This window comes from Mauremys reevesii, linkage group 9, assembly GCF_016161935.1.
Source record: "Mauremys reevesii isolate NIE-2019 linkage group 9, ASM1616193v1, whole genome shotgun sequence".
Taxonomy (NCBI): domain Eukaryota; kingdom Metazoa; phylum Chordata; order Testudines; family Geoemydidae; genus Mauremys; species Mauremys reevesii.
This window is the reverse complement of record NC_052631.1, coordinates 20,114,994-20,128,660: the sequence shown is the minus strand read 5'-3', so window position 1 is coordinate 20,128,660 and position 13,667 is coordinate 20,114,994.

Genomic DNA, 13,667 nt, shown 5'->3' with positions numbered 1-13,667 from the left:
CTGCATTGAAAATAAGGCCACGTATGTAGGTTCCTAAATAGGAACTTTGGAGTCTCATATTAGGCTCTCGTTTTGGAAAACTTGGCCTTAGTCTCTGTGTCTCCATTTCCCAACTGACCAAACAGAAATACTACAACTACAAACAACACTTAAATACTGACTTCACAATAGTGTTTGTGAAACACCTTTAGAATGAAAATTATGATTTTAACATCTGGGATTTCCCAGAATATTTCTTAGACTATAATTGGATTTGTTTTCAGATACACATTTAAATAAGTTAATAAGGTCTGAGCCCCTCCAATGTGTTTCAGAAATCAATACCTTACAGATTCATATGGATGAATTAGAAAATAAATAGGTGCATATCTGTTCTCTATACATAATGGGCCAGATTGTTAGCTGGTATAAAACAGCACATTTCCATTGATGTCAATGACGCTATGCCAGTTTACACTAGCTGAGGGCCAAAATGTTTACAAGAGGAAATATTCAAAACAATTGCTCCTGTTACTATTTTTGAGGCTTACTAGGTCAATTTATATAAAAAATACCTCTTACAAAAGTTGAACTATCAGAATATTCTCTTTCTTTCAGCTCTTTTACGTAATAACTTTATATAACTGCTATTACACCTCAGGGGAATAGAGAGTATTAGAAATGAGCTCATATTATTTGTTTTGTAATACTTTTGTTTGAGTATTTTATTCTTGTATTTGTATTGTTTGCCTTTATATTTAAATACCTATATAGAGAAACAGAAACTGCTCCTTTCAAATTGGGTGAGGGCTTTTTGAGTAGGCCCTTGTAGGGGGTATGTGAGCAATGTGTTCTCCCAGGAAACGCCAAATAAAGGAATTAAAAAAGTATATAATGTTTTTACTCCAAAACTAAGTCTTGTAAGGTGTAACGTGTTTATACGGACAGGGCCTGATCACCAGCTAGTATAAATCCAGGGAGCTGCATTGACGTTCATAAAGCCCATGTTGATTTACATCACGTGAGGATCTGTATTTGTATAGTCAATTTGATTCTACCCTTTAGAGGTTCAAGAACTCATCATTAGTGTTCTCAGTCATCATGCAGAAAAGCTTTAACTAGGATTAACTAGTTTTGTTTATACAGAACTTTGAGGAAAGAAAGGTAAGGGCGAGGTGTTTTCCACAGCATTATATATACACACATTTGTTTTTCCAGTAATTTTTTGGATTTGGAGAATTAAAAAAATGCACGTTTAGTGCATGTATCTTCTGTACTGTAAAACAGTATGGCTCTATTACTTACCATACAATATATTTGATGCTATATCATTTTAACCTAAAAGTATCCAGAAGCTGTAACTTTTGTCGTCTTTTATTTTTGAGATTGTAGTTCTGTAGCATGTAATGATGCTCTTTAATTGCAGTTTTTCTTCTTTTTCTAAGATACCTTGGTGAATTTTGGTTCTCCTGAAATTCCAGGAATGCTAGCAGTGGATAGAAAAATGGTTAGTGCAAGCAAGCATTGTATAATTTATTGCATGCCACCTCTACAACTTGGATAGACTGTTGGTTGGAGGGATGAGGCAAGATGCTTCTCTAGCCCAATAGAGAGTCAAGGGGCTTATAAGATAAACAAGGCATAATGACCATTGAGTAGAAGGATGGGTCTTCCCAGGTGTTGCTAGGTTCTAATCACATTCGACCCTCACCAAATAATGATTTTCAGAAGTGTCAGGTAGTTAGCCTAAGTTGACTCCCATTGAAATCGATGGGAGTTTTATTTGGGGAAGGGTAAGTTATCCTTTTGTAAGGATACCTCATATAACTTCTTGTACGTGATTTATTTCCATTCCATAGTGATTAAATTACTGTTTTCACACCTTTTCTGTCCTGCTTAGTTCAGAAATATACGGTGTTCAACTTTCAATCTTTGTGGCCTTTCCAAGTGATAACGCATGTGTTTCCACATCATATAGCATTATTGTTACTTACTAACTATTCTTTAAAGGCTCATTTTGTGTAATTTTTCCATAGTCTGATCAAAGCAACATTTTAATGTTTTCTTGGGACATTAGCGCTGTGAAATTGCTGCTAACAGAATCAGCCAATTAACAACTCTTTAATCTGCTATATTGTTTGTCAAGCCAGTGTGACAGAATGACAGGATACTATACTAATTAGCTGACTCCTGCATAAGTAGAAAATTGCTCCTTGTGTGACACATGTTTAATAAGTAAAAGAAGTAGAGATCCGAAAGTCTGGAAACAAACTTAGTCATGCAGGGATGCATCAAAAAAGATGGAATGGCTCAGGTAACTGGTAATGAGAGGAAGGACCTTTCATCTTTTGTAATCAATCAGAAAAGTTACTGAGTGGAAAAGGGATAGAAGTAACTTTTAAAGGCTTTAACTGAGCGTAGGGTTCAAAGTTTGATGTGGTCACAAACCTTGGTCTATGCTTGAGAAAGTTTGGCTTACATAGACTGAGATTATTTGAATAACTGGAAAGTCAGCAAACCTATGTCCATCTGACCTCACTTACCACCTGCCCAAGAGTGGCTGCTTCTCCCCCTGCAAGCTCTGACACTATCTGAAGACCCCCTATGTATGAAGAGAAGGTCTCAGGGTATGCATGGCATAGGAGATCAGTGTCAGCTGGGAGTAGCTAGCAATAGAGGTTCCCCTTGTAAATTTGAGTTCATTCAACTGAAATGCCCGAGAATGAAATTACATGGTTCAGATTGTAACTCTCTTCAGAGACTGAATCCTGCAGTGTTCACACAGACAATAGTAATAATCCCTGTTTCATCTAAAATATTACAGTAAAATAATACCGTGCAATGCCTACAAAACGTCTGTAGTGGCTAGATTCATCTCAGGCTCTACATCAGCTTCTTCTTGTGTAGGCCTTGGGAAAAGGCCAGGCCAGCAGAAAGTCCATCAGGGACTTTCTTGCTTCTTGCTTGCATATATAAACCTGCCCCTGGAAATTTCCACCACTTGCATCTGAAGAAGTGGGTATTCACCCACGAAAGCTCATGCTGCAAAACGTCTGTTAGTCTATAAGGTGCCACAGTATTCTTTGCTGCTCCATCAGGGAAGTGGTTTTTAGTGCTGGCTGAGAAGGGGACATTGATAAGGACTCCTGGACTGAACATCTGGTGAAAAAAATCCGAACGAGATGTTTTACACCATAATTCAGTGGCTCCCCATAGCAGTTACCACTTACTGAGCTCACGGGAGTTACGGCAGAAGTTTTATCTGTTCCTGCACAGCAGCCCGCCAAGCAATTTAATCTTCCCTGTGTGTTTAAGAGGTCACACCAGAACAGGGAGGTGTAATTTAGCAAGGTGGCCCTATATGTGTCATTGAAATAAAATCATCTGATATGTGCTTGGGGATAGCACCTAAAATACTCTTAGCAAGTTATCTTTCCAGACAAGTCCTGGTTGATGTAGGGTTGTGAAAAGGTTTTCTTAGGTGTCTGAGGGAATTGGTAATAGCATATTAACCTTTCACTTTGAAGTTACCTGTTTCAATAATAAATAAAATAACAATAACAAATCATAATAAAATCATGAGATGTTTAGTTTGGGTTTCATAAGAAACTTGATACTCAGATCAGGTCCAACAAAGGCCTGCTAAGTTTAACCTGTATTAATAAAAGGAAATTGAGTACAGCTTTATGATGAACAAAGTTTACACACTATGTGTGTAAATAGATTGATTATTTTTCATGGCACTGACTGCTTCCTGCATCACTGAGAGATAGGAAGTTGATCTGTATTAAAGAGACCAACACCAGAATGAATAGACTAAATCTATATTCTAAATGAATTAGAAAGCACAGGATGATTTATGATTTTTCATTGAAATCCTATGACCTTTCTCATTGTTTTGAAGTGAAACTCAGCAGTCTCAAAATATTTTGCTTTGATATTTTCAGTTCTTTTGTACTTGATATCAAAGACAAAAAGTCTGAAGCCTGCAAAGACACTCAGATCAGAACCTAAGAAAATACTCACTCACTAGGAACCCTTCAAAGTAAATTCACTGCATTTCATACTGCTCTATTGTGTACACACATGGAAGGCATGGCACTTGGAAAGCAGTAATGCCAAAATACATGAATGGTTGATAGTGGTTTGCTAATAAGAACCTATAATGTGTATTGCAACAAAGAAGCACTACCTATCCCAGCTGACCCTGTGGGGTAGGCCAGTAAGATGCACCACAGTCACCAAGTGGTGCTATGGTGTATGGTTGATGACAACTCTTCTTTGTTGCTATTTGTCAACCTTGTTGCCTCTAAGTGGCATTGGGATTGGCCAACATGCCCTCAATGGCAAAAAAAACCCCAAACACACACACACAAAACAATTGTGGTTTGGGTGTTCTGTGCAGAGTCCTTAGGCTACAAAGGGAGGAGATCATTACTGTCTATAGTGCTCTTTTATGAGTGCACCTGAAATGCTAACGTTGGTGCCAGAAAGATATTGGGAAATTGGAGGGTATTCACAGAAGAGCAACAAAACTGATTAAAGCACTAACAGAACTGACAATTTGATGCATGAGGAAAGATTAAAGGAACTAAATATGTATAGCTTGGCCACCTAAATGATAGATACAAAAATAATAATTTTAAAAAAATCAAGGATGTATAGTGAGCCTTCTGGAAATACATGATTGATTAGGGGGATGAAGGAGATAGATAAAATCAATTTTCTGATGAAAGGATTTAAGAAGAAGCTGATGTGTGTCTGCATTATGTTTGACCCATGTCATTTAGTACTGATGTAATGCTGTAACCGATGCATGCTTCTAGGTCTTCTTTTGTCCATGAGTTGCCGACCCCTCAACATACATGCTTCTCCCCACAAAGGCTGGTCATGTATAGCTTGAGCAGACAAGAAGTAAGATGGGTGAAAAGTACATGAATTATTTTGATTTAGGTTTAATAAAGTACTGCAGATCATAATATGAGGAAAAATTCTGAATTGGCACATGGGAGGGGGGAGAAATTATATGTTGGTGGCAGGTGCCAGTTTACAGTCCTGGAAGGTGGAGTCCTCTGTTTATCTACACAATCGGGGAATATAGGAACTGCTATTTCAGATTAAATCAGCAGTTCATCTAGTCCATATCCCGTCTTTGACAATGACCAGCAGCAGATTTCTCAGAGGAAGATGCAAAGAAACCTTATATTGGCTATTTTAGAACAATCTGCCCATGGAGGAAATTTCTTACCTATCAGTAAATGGTTTTCTTATACCATAAACATTAGAAATTAGGGTGGAATGTTCAGAAGTGTCTAATGTAATTAAGCACCCAACACCTATTGACTTTCAGTGGAAGTTAGGCACCTAATGACTATAGGTGATTTGAAAATACCATCCTCAAAGCCTCTCTACTTTTTATTTTTATCCTTTCAAATGTAACTAGTTCTAGTAAGTGGTCTCATTGTCTATTTGAATATAAAATACTTTTTTAGTTTAATTCGCTAGAAGAGAGAGCTAACTACTCAAAAGATCTAACTAATAGGTCTTTTCCATTTCTAACTTCTGTGACTCTATATGTACATGTGTACATGCATATGTTTGGATTGTATAATGTTAAAAATTGTAGAAGCAGCAAAGAATCCTGTGGCACCTTATAGACTAACAGATGTTTTGCAGCATGAGCTTTCGTGGGTGAATACCCACTTCTTCGGATGCAAGCAGTTAAAAATTGCTATAGAATAGTGGACTGAACATGTACAGTATATTCATAGCATGATTTCAAGTCTAAACATTGCTTAAGATGCATCCAACTTGGCTCCTAATCATTCCTAAGTTTCAAAGGGCAAAAACCTAAGCTCCTTACTCATACAAACTCCCATTAAAGGGTGAAATCCAGGCCCCATTGAAGTCAATGACAAAACTCTCACTGACTTTAACAGGGAATGGATTTCCCTCAAAGTCAAAGAGAGTAAAAATTGAATAAGGTCTTCAGGATTTGTCACCCGGAACCAGAAGAGTTTCACTTTTAATGTTTTGCACAGGTGTAAATGATTGATCCAGTGCAAGAGAGTGGAAAATCAGTCCCACACTTTTGATTCCAACCATCTGTGTGATTTTCTTGACCTCTCCTGGCCTTATTCAATAGCTAGATCAATAGTGGTTATATGAGGGGCAGTATAAGGCTGTTTAGGATTTTGAAGTGTTTTTCATTTGACAATAAAACCACAGTCACTAGAGTCTAATGGGGGAAATCCTGCTAAAAGACTCAAGCCTTTGTGTACTTCTGCACTTTATTAATATCCTGAGATTTTCCTTTCAGTGTTCACAATAAATGTACTTATCTGTGTGGGATAAAGCAATAGTAGCTCTGCTAGTTATGTAAGAAAAATACATTGTACAGAAGATATTTTAGGCAGTATAAAAGAAGAGATGAAACTTGAGAACTGATTTGAATGGCACTGTTGACTAGGTGCGTTACACCTTTGGGCATCGGCCATGTATGGTGTATTGCCAGACACATAATTTGGACTGTTCTAAGGGTCACTTAGTTATGCACTTGACTTTTCAGATCGGTTTCATTTATAAATCAGTGTCCTGTGTGTGACTATACCAAAGCATCTTTTCTTTTGCTTTCTTTTTGTTTTTTCGTAATGTCAGATCTGCACCTTTTAGCCTATACAGCCTAAGTCACACATTGAATGAGTTTATTGTTATGTGCCAGTTAACCCATTTAGCTTGTAGTGAGGCAGCCTGGCTCCCAGCTGCCCCAGAGAGGGACGAGCCCCTACGGACGCCAAAGTGGGCGGAGTCACTGGAGCCTGCGCCTGCCCCCCAGAGGTCAAGGCCCAGGGCAGGAAGTATAAAAACTCAACCCCAGGGCTCAGAAGCTGGCTGGCCACTGGAGAGGCCAGACGCTGATGCCCTAGCTGCCGCTGGGGAGAATCCTGCTGCCTGTGACCGACCCAAGGACTGGCCATACCTGCGGAGGCTGGACGCCGACCAGACGCCAGAAGAGCCAGTAAGCCAACTGGTACAAAGGGACCCAGAGAAGCTGCCCAGTTTACCCCTCGCTCAGTATCCCGAGGAGCCCATGGTGCTAGACGCCGTGGAAGACGCCGCTGAGACGCAGGTACTGGTAGAGGGGGAGGTCGGAACAGGGCCGGCTCCAGATCCCAGCGCGCCAAGCGCGCGCTTGGGGCGGCATTTTGCCAGGAGGGCGGCAGGCGGCTCCAGCAGACCTCCCACAGGCATGCCTGCGGAGGGTCCGCTGGTCCTGCGGCTCCGGTGGACCTGCTGCAGATGTGCCTGCGGAGGGTCCGCTGGTCCCGCGGCTCTGGTGGACCTCCCGCAGGCACGTCTGCGGGAGATCCACCGGAGCTGCGGGACCAGCGGATCCTCCGCAGGCATATCTGCAAGAGGTCCCCCGGAGCCGCGGGACCTGGGACCGCCAGCGCGCCCCCCGCGGCGTGACGCCGTGCTTGGGGCGGCGGAATTCTGAGAGCTGCCCATGGGTTGGAAGTAGCTCTGGGGCAGCCGACCCTAGTCTGGCTGCAGCACACCCAGAGCCAATGTCAGTGTGTTGCAGCAGGCTGCCTGCCGCTGTTAGGGCCCTGGGCTGGGACGCAGAGGAGTGGGTGGGCCTGCATCCCCCCTGCCACCCCACTCACGGGTGGCAGCCTCCCTCTTGCCCCAGTGCTCAGGACCTAGGGCCTGCCCTGGGCTTAATACTGAACTGTTTGCTCAGCCCCTGCCTGAGGGTCTGAGCCCTGAACTGTTGTTTGCTGCCCCGCCCTGACCTAGGGCCTGGGCTTGGTAATACCAAACTGTTTGCTCAACCCCTGCCTCCGGGTCTGAGCCCTGACGGCTTCCTGCCCCACCAGGCTAATCCGCCAACTCACCGGGCTCGTGTAGTGAGGTGGCCTGGCCCCCAGCCGCCCCAGAGAGGGGGGACCCCAACAGCGCACGTCTACACGCTAAATATTAGCCTTGCAATATTTACGTGGAGAAGACATGATCCTTGATGAAACTGTACAAGGAGAGGAGAAAGCTGACTGTAAGCCTGAAAATTTATGAAAAACAAACCTCCATATGTCACGACATTGTCTGTCTGTTGAATATCTGGGCTACATAGACTTAATCTATATTAGACAGATGAGCAATAAATGAGTGGAACAAAATTAGATGCTAGATCCCTATCAGTCAGAGAAGTAATCATTGTCACAGCTTAATTGCCCACAGAATGTTATGTTTTTTGTCAGATATGCAAAAATGCTGGTTTCTGTAATAACAAAAGCAATAGAAATATTCTGTGTTGGCACAGCTCCTAACTGAATGGGGTCCTGCTCCGTTACTGGAGCTCCTAGACATTATCATATTATAAATAGCAACAACAATAATTATATATAATAATGTATACTTATAATAATACTATCACTGATAAAAATGTGGGTTTGTATTTACATTTGCATAAACTAGCTTTTTATAACTTTGCGTCATTTTTGTCTCTCCCTTTAATTTTGTTTTTACTGTGTAACTTATTTGCTGGTGACAAGTAACAGTTTACTGTCTTGGAAGATGAAGTCCTCTGTTTATCCACACAACATGTACAGGACGACACATTCTCAAGTTTCCCTACTAGTGTGGATCATTCCTGTCCTAGAATGTAGTTCAGTCTCCATACCCATTCAGTCTCTGGCCTCTTTATTGACATTGCCAGGAGTATACCAATTAGCATCCAATATAGTGATGGTTTTCAGGAAGCTGGATTGTGTTTTTAACACAAGTGCTCTGGCCTGAATAGGGAAAATATTGGTTAATGGAAATATAGAGTTGTATTTGACTCCTGTATTGCTAAGCCAAAGTACTTGGGTATGGGGAGGAAAGAACCTCACTAGCAGCAGTTCCTGAAGGCATTCTGCCACTGGAGGATAGAGAAAGGAAGACCTCTTTACTTGCTTTTTATTGGAGCAGTGTATGTTACACATGGTATTGGAAGTGAGGTAAGTCACCACCAGGCCTTGGCAAGCCAAAACCACTGGAATGTCTTCCATTATGACCCAGGGATACAAGCACGGGTGGGAAGATCTTCCTGTGCTCTACAGCCTTGTGCAGCCTGGGGTGAATCCTGAGCCCAGCACCCAGCCTGAATAGCCAGTTGGGCACTGGGCATATTGTCATGGGAGAAGGTAAGAGGACTGGCTGAAGCATTCTATATCACCTGTTATACAGTCTTCCATTGTGAAGGGAATCAATGTACCAATGGATCCTCTGGGCCTGTCTCCTCCCCTCTTCTCCTCTGTCTTCCTGTGCCCTGCCGCACAGGCTGCATGGGTGCCGTTTGAGATATATATACCCTTTGTGTCCCATACCCCGAATCCTGCCTTCACCTTGCAGAGCAGAATACCAGTTCTGCTGGCAGGGTACCCTCAATGGCTGTGTGGAGGCAGGGTAAAGCAGGATTTATTCCTCATACAGTGTGGAGGCTGAATCTGATACCTTTGGTGGTTGAATTCACTGATAAGGCTGGAGTGTCATTCAGTTCAAGTTCTTAGCAGTAGTTGGCCATACACTGTACATAATGCTGAATTTGTTTCCCTTGCTTCCTTGCTCTTTTCTTTCTATTGACACTCTGGAACTACATAAAATAATACATCAATGTAAGAATAATGAAACACATGACCACTAAATGGTCATAGAGATTATTCAGTATTCTATTCCAGTTTCTGTTTTAAATCCTCAGACAATCACTTACTGTTGTAATGGGCTATTTATCACTGCAAATCTATGTACACATAAAAGGTAAGTAGATATTGAATATATGCTTTTAACAAGTTTCAAAGCATTGCCAGTGATATATTAATCTCTTGTATATCTGTTTATCAGAGAAGTATCATTGGGTGTATCCCAGTGGAACTGAATGGATTCTAATCAACTGCTAAGAAAATGAAATATTGCAATGGGACAAGAATGACTGCTTGATACAAACTTACCTATGAAAGTATAATTCTTCAGTGTGATGTTTTCTTGCCTATGTCAGATACTGAATAAAGATGGCATTAAAAAAGCGAACTTTCATTGTATATATCTAAAATTTAAAGGGCTAGATTCACCCGTGCAGACAAAAGGGGCCTGGTTTTGTTCCCATAGTAGTGTAAATCAATAATGACTCCACTGAAGTCAGGGTAGTTACGACAGTGTGAAACAAGTGAGACTTGGTCCTAACACATATTTTTTGTAGTGGTATAGCTATGTCGGTTAGATGTAGGATATTTAACAGAAGTAGGTGTACTGGATAACCCCTAGTGTGGACACAGTTATATTGGTAAAAAGATGCCGTCATGGTTACAGGCCTAGCTGCACTTGTCCCTCATCTTTCTGAGTGTACCCCCTCAGTTGTCACGCTTGTACCTTTACCTCCCTGGGGTGGAATCTCATGACTGTCCCACTCTTAGACCAAGTCCTGGGCTATAGCACCTTGTGTATCAACTGTGCTTGCCCACCAGATCCAACTGAGTTTGCAATTTGTAATTTTTCCCTTTGGGAGTTTGACCAGCACTGAACAACCTTTTGAAACCAAAATATTGTTTAACTTTAAGATTAGAAACAAAGCACAACAAAAGAAAAAGAATCTGTAAGGCAACAAAAGGTCTACATGCATGTCTATCTTACTTAAAGTCCCAGACAGGCCTGTTACCCCAGATTCCTAACCTCTGGGGATCTGGGGTCAGTGTGTTCTCCAGTACAGTTCCACAATTCCCTGATCTCTGGACAGAGAGAGTCCTTATTAATGGTTTGTGGCTCTTTGGACTTGTTAGTTCCCAGCTTTGGCCAAACAAGCTGTGTGACTTGACTGCAGCCCAGAAAGATAGGCTCTTCACGGATAACAGCTCCAGCTTTCTCTCTCGCATTATCATGTAACAAACGCCCCACTCTCCCAATGCAATTGTGTGTTTAAGGGATGTCTATCTCGAGTCATTGTTTTGTCTTCCTGTTTTGTTCCCGCAGCCTACTATTAAACTAAACTAATACAGTCATCCAAAAAATATCCCAATAACCAGATCAACACATACTATTAATAAATTATTACAGGCGTTTCCAAATCCAGGTGCCTTATACTGGTGTAGCTTCATCATCTTCCCATACAGGAATAGTTACGCCAGTATAAAGCACCATTCTACCAATGTAGTACTGCTTCAGCCTTACTGGCATGAGGCACCTTTTGTGTGTAGACAAATCCTCAGTTCAGAATCAGGCCTAAGTGTTGGAAACTTCATCCTCCTTCCCCAAGTGGGGCAACTGCAATTAAAGAGGCATAAATGCACCATTGGGGAAAATTAGCTCTAAAATCCACGGGACGTTTGCTAGTGGAAGCTGCCTTTGGAAGTGCATTGAATAAGCTCATCATCTTCTGAATTGCTCTGCTTTACCTTCTTTGTAGGTTAAAATGACTAGCTCCAGGTCACCTGGAAGAGTAGGGATTATGAGCCTACATTTTGTTAGCGAATCTTGGGCAATGAAGCCAGGTTCTGTGTGTGTGTGTGTGTGTGTGTCAGAAATTTTTTCTAGTTGATTTCACCATGTTATGTTTTTAGCCTCATTCATGGCAAGAGGGTTCAGGGAAACAGTGTGCTTCTATTGTTCATCATGTACATACTGTGGGGCAGAGGGATTTATTGTCCACAGCTCCCAAGCTGACACTTTTCACAAGCACATAAAAATTAAGACTATTTACACGAGTGTTTATAATAATTTGGCTTAACACGGAAGTGAGTTCACAAGGGTGCTAATTTTCAGTTATTGTCTCACCACAGTTTTTAAGTATTTCCAGTCCTACCAAGATTTAAAATCTCCCACAGTCCTGATTTCCACACCAAATTATATATTTATCAGATGTGAAAAGACAGCAGACTCTTAAGGCCCTATGGGGCTCTTCTGCTAAATGCTGCAGGCTCATGTGCTACAATTCTGTATTAAAATTCAGGTTAATTACTCCTGAGTCATGTAGGCAGGTGGGTCCCCTTAGCATTAGCTTAATTTCAATGGGCATTAGGTACATGGGCACTTCTGAAAATTCCAGTGGGGGCCTATCTCCATCTTTAGGAGCCTAAATACTTTTAAAACTCTGGTCCTATGTGTTCTGCTGAGGCTAGAGTAGGGGTGAGTTAGTCTGGTTCAGCACTGATATCGATCAACAAAACTTTGCTGCTGAATAATGCAGAGAATAATAATTAGGAAATTATCAGTAAAAATCAGCTTTCATTCTCCATACCGAGTAATGGCACTTTACTTGAAAGATATGCCACTCAAATTACTAAATGTGCATTCAGTGTAAATGCACTCAGTTAGTGTCAGGTAAACATGGAAAAGTTTAAGTAAAGCTTAATCACAACCATCTTGCAGTGATTTCAGATGTGTCTGTGATCCTTGGCCACCTTGTGGCTTAATTTTGTTACCATCGGGCTGTCCTCTGACAACTAAAGTTAAAGATTAGTTTTCTGTAGAAATTGTTGACTCACTTTCCAGATGCACTAGAAGACTTCACTTATCCATGTCACAAAGAATCCTGTGGCACCTTATAGACTAACAGACGTTTTGCAGCATGAGCTTTCGTGGGTGAATAACCACGTCTTGCATCTGAAGAAGTGGGTATTCACTGCAAAAACGTCTGTTAGTCTATAAGGTGCCACAGGATTCTTTGTTGCTTTTACAGATCCAGACTAACACGGCTACCCCTCTGATACTTATCCATGTCGTGTCCTAATGTTTCCTTTTCCATGTTAAAGAAAAGAGATAAATGTCTTGAAGGAGTTAATGGCTTTTTCTATTTCATTTAGTTTTTCCTTCTGCTATTTATTATTTGTATTACAGTTGCAACTAGAAGCTTCAATGTAGATGGGGTCCCCATTACATCAGGAACTATAGAAGAACAAAGGGATAGACAGTCTCTGCCCTAAGGAGCTGGCAACTTAAATACACAAGACTGACAAAGGATGGGAAGGGAAATAGAGGCATAAAGAAGAGACGTGACTCAGCCAAAGTCACACAACAGGACAGTTTCAGCACCGCAAATAGAAGTCAGGTTTCCTGACTCCCAAACCAGTATCCTGTATGATAGATGATGTTGCCTCCTTGCACTTATTTCCTCAATGCTTGGCTCAGTCCTACCTTCCATTCCCATCCTCATGTTCTCTGGCTTTTTCTCTTTAGAGTTGTTTCCTCTTAAAATTCTTGCTTGCTCTCTCTCATTTCCTTCCAATCTCTTGATCTTCCACTTCATTCTTTTTCCTCTCTACAACACTCACCATCTATTCCTGCACCAGCACATGCTCCTCACCTGCATTCTTATACATACACACCCCTCCCTGCCCTGCCCTTCCCCACACACCCCATCCCACCCCATGGCTTCTATTCACTACTGATTTGCCAGTCCCACCTACACTTGACCTGCTCTCTTCACTGATCTATTCTCCTTCACCATGGAAACATATATGAAGGAGCCAGAGCTGCTCATGTAGTAATAAGCTTCTCCCTCCTCTTCCTGGGGACTGGTTCTCTGCCCCTCTATCCCAGCCCAAGCTTTCATGACTTACAGTCCACCTCAGAACACTCCCAGTGAGTTTCACCAGTGCCCTAGTTAAGGGGTGGGGGTTTATTAGAAGGCCCTTACTGGGATGGGAATAGCCATTTAG